General features: G+C 40.1%; 8 non-coding genes across 8 annotated transcripts in view; all 8 read left to right on the top strand.

Moving 5' to 3' along the window:
* Positions 1 to 1,036: 1,036 nt before the first annotated feature.
* On the top strand, positions 1,037 to 1,118 carry trnas-aga (transfer RNA serine (anticodon AGA)). Its single transcript has one exon. It is a non-coding gene; the product is annotated as a tRNA-Ser (tRNA).
* A 479-nt stretch (positions 1,119 to 1,597) lies between these two features.
* On the top strand, positions 1,598 to 1,679 carry trnas-aga (transfer RNA serine (anticodon AGA)). The gene has a single exon. It is a non-coding gene; the product is annotated as a tRNA-Ser (tRNA).
* Positions 1,680 to 2,439: 760 nt separating this feature from the next.
* trnas-aga (transfer RNA serine (anticodon AGA)) lies at positions 2,440 to 2,521 on the top strand. The gene has a single exon. It is a non-coding gene; the product is annotated as a tRNA-Ser (tRNA).
* A 1,036-nt stretch (positions 2,522 to 3,557) lies between these two features.
* Positions 3,558 to 3,639, top strand: trnas-uga (transfer RNA serine (anticodon UGA)). Its single transcript has one exon. It is a non-coding gene; the product is annotated as a tRNA-Ser (tRNA).
* Positions 3,640 to 5,521: 1,882 nt separating this feature from the next.
* On the top strand, positions 5,522 to 5,603 carry trnas-uga (transfer RNA serine (anticodon UGA)). Its single transcript has one exon. It is a non-coding gene; the product is annotated as a tRNA-Ser (tRNA).
* Positions 5,604 to 6,082: 479 nt separating this feature from the next.
* On the top strand, positions 6,083 to 6,164 carry trnas-aga (transfer RNA serine (anticodon AGA)). The gene has a single exon. It is a non-coding gene; the product is annotated as a tRNA-Ser (tRNA).
* Positions 6,165 to 6,643: 479 nt separating this feature from the next.
* On the top strand, positions 6,644 to 6,725 carry trnal-uaa (transfer RNA leucine (anticodon UAA)). The gene has a single exon. It is a non-coding gene; the product is annotated as a tRNA-Leu (tRNA).
* Positions 6,726 to 7,485: 760 nt separating this feature from the next.
* trnas-aga (transfer RNA serine (anticodon AGA)) overlaps positions 7,486 to 7,500 on the top strand; it is an 82-nt gene continuing 67 nt past the window's right edge. The window contains exon 1 of the tRNA in view: positions 7,486 to 7,500. This exon is cut by the window's right edge and continues 67 nt beyond it. This is a non-coding gene — a tRNA (tRNA-Ser).

Genomic DNA, 7,500 nt, shown 5'->3' with positions numbered 1-7,500 from the left:
CATGTCTTCCATCATGGGATGAATGCTTTTTAACATGTTAAAGACACCATTTTCATTGGAGTTGGTCTTTAAGGCCTTAGTGCATGACCATCGGATAAACTGAGTTTTAAATCCAAGCTCTCAACAGAATCTTTCATTTTTCATTAGGGTTATGTTTGAACATTAGAATGAAGATAAATGTTAGCCAAGTATGCTAGAATTTACAAGATTCTTGAGATTTAAGGCAAATTTTGAGGCGTTGTGTTTGAGGAAACAATGTGTGGTTGTTGGGGAAATGAAATTGGGCATGGTCGTAAAATGGTTGTCATATTTTCCTTTTTTGAAATGATCCCTTGTTTTAATTGCCAGGAAATGCATCCCAGTGATATCTGCTAAGACAGGAATTGTATTTTTCTGTAGTCAGCTTGGAAAAGAATTTCCGCCTACGACAGAATCCAATGGCAGTGAAGCAACCAAACGCTGTATAGTTTCGTGTGTTGTTGTGGCCGAGTGGTTAAGGCGATGGACTAGAAATCCATTGGGGTCTCCCCGCGTAGGTTCAAATCATGCCGACAACGATACAAGTCTCTTGCACTTGAACTTTACAAACATTTAACACAAATAAAGTTGTGAGCACCATGCCAGCTCGGACCAAGACTACCAAGGCGTATTGGATCTCCTTCAAAATGCGACTGGATGCATCACAATGGAACGTAGCAGGGAGCTTCTTGCCTTCTCATTGTCGTTTGTTAGTACAAGTACAGGCTTTGTCATGCAGCGTGTTTTTGTCTGTTACTGGTTCACTATGAATTAACTACAAAAAATATTCAGATAGGCACATTTAAGTATCATTTTCTTTATACATGTCTTCCATCATGGGATGAATGCTTTTTAACATGTTAAAGACACCATTTTCATTGGAGTTGGTCTTTAAGGCCTTAGTGCATGACCATCGGATAAACTGAGTTTTAAATCCAAGCTTAAATCCAAGCTCTAATTTCCGCCTACGACAGAATCCAATGGCAGTAAAGGAACCAAACGCTGCATAGTTTCATGTGTTGTTGTGGCCGAGTGGTTAAGGCGATGGACTAGAAATCCATTGGGGTCTCCCCGCGTAGGTTCAAATCCTGCCGACAACGATACAAGTCTCTTGCACTTAAACTTTACAAACATTTAACACAAATAAAGTTGTGAGCACCATGCCACCTCGGACCAAGACTACAAAGGCGTACTCGATCTCCTTCAAGATGCGATTGGATGCATCACAATGGAACGTAGCAGGGAGCTTCTTGCCTTCTCATTGTCGTTTGAAAGTAAAAGTACAGGCTTTGTCATGCAGCGTGTTTTTGTCTGTTACTGGTTCACTATGAATTAACTACAAAAAATATTCAGATAGGCACATTTAAGTATCATTTTCTTTATACATGTCTTCCATCATGGGATAAATGCTTTTTAACCTGTTAAAGACACCATTTTCATTGGAGTTGGTCTTTAAAGCCTTAGTGCATGACCATCGGATAAACTGAGTTTTAAATCCAAGCTTAAATCCAAGCTCTAATTTCCGCCTACGACAGAATCCATTGGCAGTGAAGCAACCAAACGCAGTGTAGTTTTGTGTGTTGTTGTGGCCGAGTGGTTAAGGCGATGGACTAGAAATCCATTGGGGTCTCCCCGCGTAGGTTCAAATCCTGCCGACAACGATACAAGTCTCTTGCACTTAAACTTTACAAACATTTAACACATATAAAGTTGTGAGCACCATGCCAGCTCGGACCAAGACTACCAAGGCGTATTGGATCTCCTTCAAGATGCGACTGGATGCATCACAATGGAACGTAGCAGGGAGCTTCTTGCCTTGTCATTGTCGTTTGTTAGTACAAGTACAGGCTTTGTCATGCAGCGTGTTTTGATCTGTTACTGGTTCACTATGAATTAACTACAAAAAATATTCAGATAGGCACATTTAAGTATCATTTTCTTTATACATGTCTTCCATCTTTGGATGAATGCTTTTTAACGTGTTAAAGACACCATTTTCATTGGAGCTGGTCTTTAAGGCCTTAGTGCTTGACCATCGGATAAACTGAGTTTTAAATCCAAGCTCTCAACAGAATCTTTCATTTTTCATTAGGGTTATGTTTGAACATTAGAATGAAGATAATTGTTAGCCAAGTATGCTAGATTTTTAAAAAATTCTTGAGATTTAAGGCAAATTTTGAGGCGTTGTGTTTGAGGAAACATTGTGTGGTTGTTGGGGAAATGAAATTGGGCATGGTGGTAAAATTGTTGTCATATTTTCCTTTTTTGAAATGATCCCTTGTTTTAATTGCCAGGAAATGCATCCCAGTGATATCTGCTAAGACAGGAATTGTATTTTTCTGTAGTCAGCTTGGAAAAGAATTTCCGCCTATGACAGAATCCAATGGCAGTGAAGCAACCAAACGCTGTATAGTTTCATGTGTTGTTGTGGCCGAGTGGTTAAGGCGATGGACTAGAAATCCATTGGGGTCTCCCCGCGTAGGTTCAAATCCTGCCGACAACAATACAAGTCTCTTGCACTTGAACTTTACAAACATTTAACACAAATAAAGTTGTGAGCACCATGCCAGCTCGGACCAAGACTACCAAGGCGTATTGGATCTCCTTCAAGATGCGATTGGATGCATCACAATGGAACAGGGAGCTTCTTGCCTTCTCATTGTCGTTTGAAAGTAAAAGTACAGGCTTTGTCATGCAGCGTGTTTTTGTCTGTTACTGGTTCACTATGAATTAACTACAAAAAATATTCAGATAGGCACATTTAAGTATCATTTTCTTTATACATGTCTTCCATCATGGGATGAATGCTTTTTAACCTGTTAAAGACACCATTTTCATTGGAGTTGGTCTTTAAGGCCTTAGTGCATGACCATCGGATAAACTGAGTTTTAAATCCAAGCTTAAATCCAAGCTCTAATTTCCGCCTACGACAGAATCCATTGGCAGTGAAGCAACCAAACGCAGTGTAGTTTTGTGTGTTGTTGTGGCCGAGTGGTTAAGGCGATGGCCTAGAAATCCATTGGGGTCTCCCCGCGTAGGTTCAAATCCTGCCGACAACGATACAAGTCTCTTGCACTTGAACTTTACATACATTTAACACAAATAAAGTTGTGAGCACCATGCCAGCTCATACCAAGACTACCAAGGCGTATTGGATCTCCTTCAAGATGCGATTGGATGCATCACAATGGAACGTAGCAGGGAGCTTCTTGCCTTCTCATTGTCGTTTGAAAGTAAAAAGTACAGGCTTTGTCATGCAGCGTGTTTTTGTCTGTTACTGGTTCACTATGAATTAACTACAAAAAATGTTCAGATAGGCACATTTAAGTATCATTTTCTTTATACATGTCTTCCATCATGGGATGAATGCTTTTTAACATGTTAAAGACACCATTTTCATTGGAGTTGGTCTTTAAGGCCTTAGTGCATGACCATCGGATAAACTGAGTTTTAAATCCAAGCTTAAATCCAAGCTCTAATATCCGCCTACGACAGAATCCATTGGCAGTGAAGGAACCAAACGCTGTATAGTATCGTGTGTTGTTGTGGCCGAGTGGTTAAGGCGATGGACTTGAAATCCATTGGGGTCTCCCCGCGTAGGTTCAAATCCTGCCGACAACGATACAAGTCTCTTGCACTTAAACTTTACAAACATTTAACACAAATAAAGTTGTGAGCACCATGCCAGCTCGGACCAAGACTACCAAGGCGTATTGGATCTCCTTCAAGATGCGACTGGATGCATCACAATGGAACGTAGCAGGGAGCTTCTTGCCTTCTCATTGTCGTTTGAAAGTAAAAGTACAGGCTTTGTCATGCAGCGTGTTTTTGTCTGTTACTGGTTCACTATGAATTAACTACAAAAAATATTCAGATAGGCACATTTAAGTATCATTTTCTGTATACATGTCTTCCATCATGGGATGAATGCTTTTTAACCTGTTAAAGACACCATTTTCATTGGAGTTGGTCTTTAAGGCCTTAGTGCATGACCATCGGATAAACTGAGTTTTAAATCCAAGCTTAAATCCAAGCTCTAATTTCCGCCTACGACAGAATCCAATGGCAGTGAAGCAACCAAACGCTGTATAGTTTCGTGTGTTGATGTGGCCGAGTGGTTAAGGCGATGGACTAGAAATCTATTGGGGTCTCCCCGCCTAGGTTCAAATCATGCCGACAACGATACAAGTCTCTTGCACTTGAACTTTACAAACATTTAACACAAATAAAGTTGTGAGCACCATGCCAGCTCGGACCAAGACTACCAAGGCATATTGGATCTCCTTCAAAATGCGACTGGATGCATCACAATGGAACGTAGCAGGGAGCTTCTTGCCTTCTCATTGTCGTTTGTTAGTACAAGTACAGGCTTTGTCATGCAGCGTGTTTTTGTCTGTTACTGGTTCACTATGAATTAACTACAAAAAATATTCAGATAGGCCCATTTAAGTATCATTTTCTTTATACATGTCTTCCATCATGGGATGAATGCTTTTTAACCTGTTAAAGACACCATTTTCATTGGAGTTGGTCTTTAAGGCCTTAGTGCATGACCATCGGATAAACTGAGTTTTAAATCCAAGCTCTCAACGGAATCTTTCATTTTTCATTAGGGTTATGTTTGAACATTAGAATGAAGATAAATGTTAGCCAAGTATGCTAGATTTTTAAAAAATTCTTGAGATTTAAGGCAAATTTTGAGGCGTTGTGTTTGAGGAAACATTGTGTGGTTGTTGGGGAAATGAAATTGGGCATGGTGGTAAAATGGTTGTCATATTTTCCTTTTTTGAAATGATCCCTTGTTTTAATTGCCAGGAAATGCATCCCAGTGATATCTGCTAAGACAGGAATTGTATTTTTCTGTAGTCAGCTTGGAAAAGAATTTCCGCCTATGACAGAATCCAATGGCAGTGAAGCAACCAAACGCTGTATAGTTTCATGTGTTGTTGTGGCCGAGTGGTTAAGGCGATGGACTAGAAATCCATTGGGCTCTCCCCGCGTAGGTTCAAATCCTGCCGACAACGATACAAGTCTCTTGCACTTGAACTATACAAACATTTAACACAAATAAAGTTGTGAGCACCATGCCAGCTCGGACCAAGACTACCAAGGCGTATTGGATCTCCTTCAAGATGCGATTGGATGCATCACAATGGAACGTAGCAGGGAGCTTCTTGCCTTCTCATTGTCGTTTGAAAGTAAAAGTACAGGCTTTGTCATGCAGCGTGTTTTTGTCTGTTACTGGTTCACTATGAATTAACTACAAAAAATATTCAGATAGGCACATTTAAGTATCATTTTCTTTATACATGTCTTCCATCATGGGATGAATGCTTTTTAACCTGTTAAAGACACCATTTTCATTGGAGTTGGTCTTTAAGGCCTTAGTGCATGACCATCGGATAAACTGAGTTTTAAATCCAAGCTTAAATCCAAGCTCTAATTTCCGCCTACGACAGAATCCATTGGCAGTGAAGCAACCAAACGCTGTATAGTATCGTGTGTTGTTGTGGCCGAGTGGTTAAGGCGATGGACTTGAAATCCATTGGGGTCTCCCCGCGTAGGTTCAAATCCTGCCGACAACGATACAAGTCTCTTGCACTTAAACTTTACAAACATTTAACACAAATAAAGTTGTGAGCACCATGCCAGCTCGGACCAAGACTACCAAGGCGTATTGGATCTCCTTCAAGATGTGACTGGATGCATCACAATGGAACGTAGCAGGGAGCTTCTTGCCTTCTCATTGTCGTTTGTTAGTACAAGTACAGGCTTTGTCATGCAGAGTGTTTTTGTCTGTTACTGGTTCACTATGAATTTACTACAAAAAATATTCAGATAGGCACATTTAAGTATCATTTTCTTTATATATGTCTTCCATCATGGGATGAATGCTTTTTAACATGTTAAAGACACCATTTTCATTGGAGTTGGTCTTTAAGGCCTTAGTGCATGACCATCGGAAAAACTGAGTTTTAAATCCAAGCTTAAATCCAAGCTCTAATTTCCGCCTACGACAGAATCCATTGGCAGTGAAGCAACCAAACGCTGTATAGTTTCGTGTGTTGTTGTGGCCGAGTGGTTAAGGCGATGGACTAGAAATCCATTGGGGTCTCCCCGCGTAGGTTCAAATCCTGCCGACAACGATACAAGTCTCTTGCACTTAAACTTTACAAACATTTAACACAAATAAAGTTGTGAGCACCATGCCAGCTCGGACCAAGACTACCAAGGCGTATTGGATCTCCTTCAAGATGCGACTGGATGCATCACAATGCAACCTAGCAGGGAGCTTCTTACCTTCTCATTGTCGTTTGTTAGTACAAGTACAGGCTTTGTCATGCAGAGTGTTTTTGTCTGTTACTGGTTCACTATGAATTTACTACAAAAAATATTCAGATAGGCACATTTAAGTATCATTTTCTTTATATATGTCTTCCATCATGGGATGAATGCTTTTTAACATGTTAAAGACACCATTTTCATTGGAGTAGGTCTTTAAGGCCTTAGTGTATGACCATCGGAAAAACTGAGTTTTAAATCCAAGCTTAAATCCAAGCTCTAATTTCCGTCTACGACAGAATCCATTGGCAGTGAAGGAACCAAACGCTGTATAGTTTCGTGTGTTGTTGTGGCCGAGTGGTTAAGGCGATGGACTTAAAATCCATTGGGGTCTCCCCGCGTAGGTTCAAATCCTGCCGACAACGATACAAGTCTCTTGCACTTAAACTTTACAAACATTTAACACAAATAAAGTTGTGAGCACCATGCCAGCTCGGACCAAGACTACCAAGGCGTATTGGATCTCCTTCAAGATGCGACTGGATGCATCACAATGGAACGTAGCAGGGAGCTTCTTGCCTTCTCATTGTTGTTTGTTAGTACAAGTACAGGCTTTGTCATGCAGCGTGTTTTTGTCTGTTACTGGTTCACTATGAATTAACTACAAAAAATATTCAGATAGGCACATTTAAGTATCATTTTCTTTATACATGTCCTCCATCATTGGATGAATGCTTTTTAACGTGTTAAAGACACCATTTTCATTGGAATTGGTCTTTAAGGCCTTAGTGCTTGACCATCGGATAAACTGAGTTTTAAATCCAAGCTCTCAACAGAATCTTTCATTTTTCATTAGGGTTATGTTTGAACATTAGAATGAAGATAAATGTTAGCCAAGTATGCTAGAAATTTACAAGATTCTTGAGATTTAAGGCAAATTTTGAGGCGTTGTGTTTGAGGAAACAATGTGTGGTTGTTGGGGAAATGAAATTGGGCATGGTGGTAAAATGGTTGTCATATTTTCCTTTTTTGAAATGATCCCTTGTTTTAATTGCCAGCAAATTTATCCCAATGATTTTTGCTAAAACAGGAATTGTATTTTTCTGTAGTCAGCTTGGAAATGAATTTCCGCCTATGACAGAATCCAATGGCAGTGAAGCAACCAAACGCTGTATAGGTTCGTGTGTTGTTGTGGCCGAG

Source organism: Oryzias latipes, chromosome 3 (assembly GCF_053564925.1).
Source record: "Oryzias latipes strain Hd-rR chromosome 3, Olatipes_Hd-rR_3.1".
NCBI classification, from domain to species: Eukaryota; Metazoa; Chordata; class Actinopteri; order Beloniformes; family Adrianichthyidae; genus Oryzias; species Oryzias latipes.
Note: the sequence above shows the minus strand (reverse complement) of the source record. Positions and strands in the feature narration are given on the sequence as shown.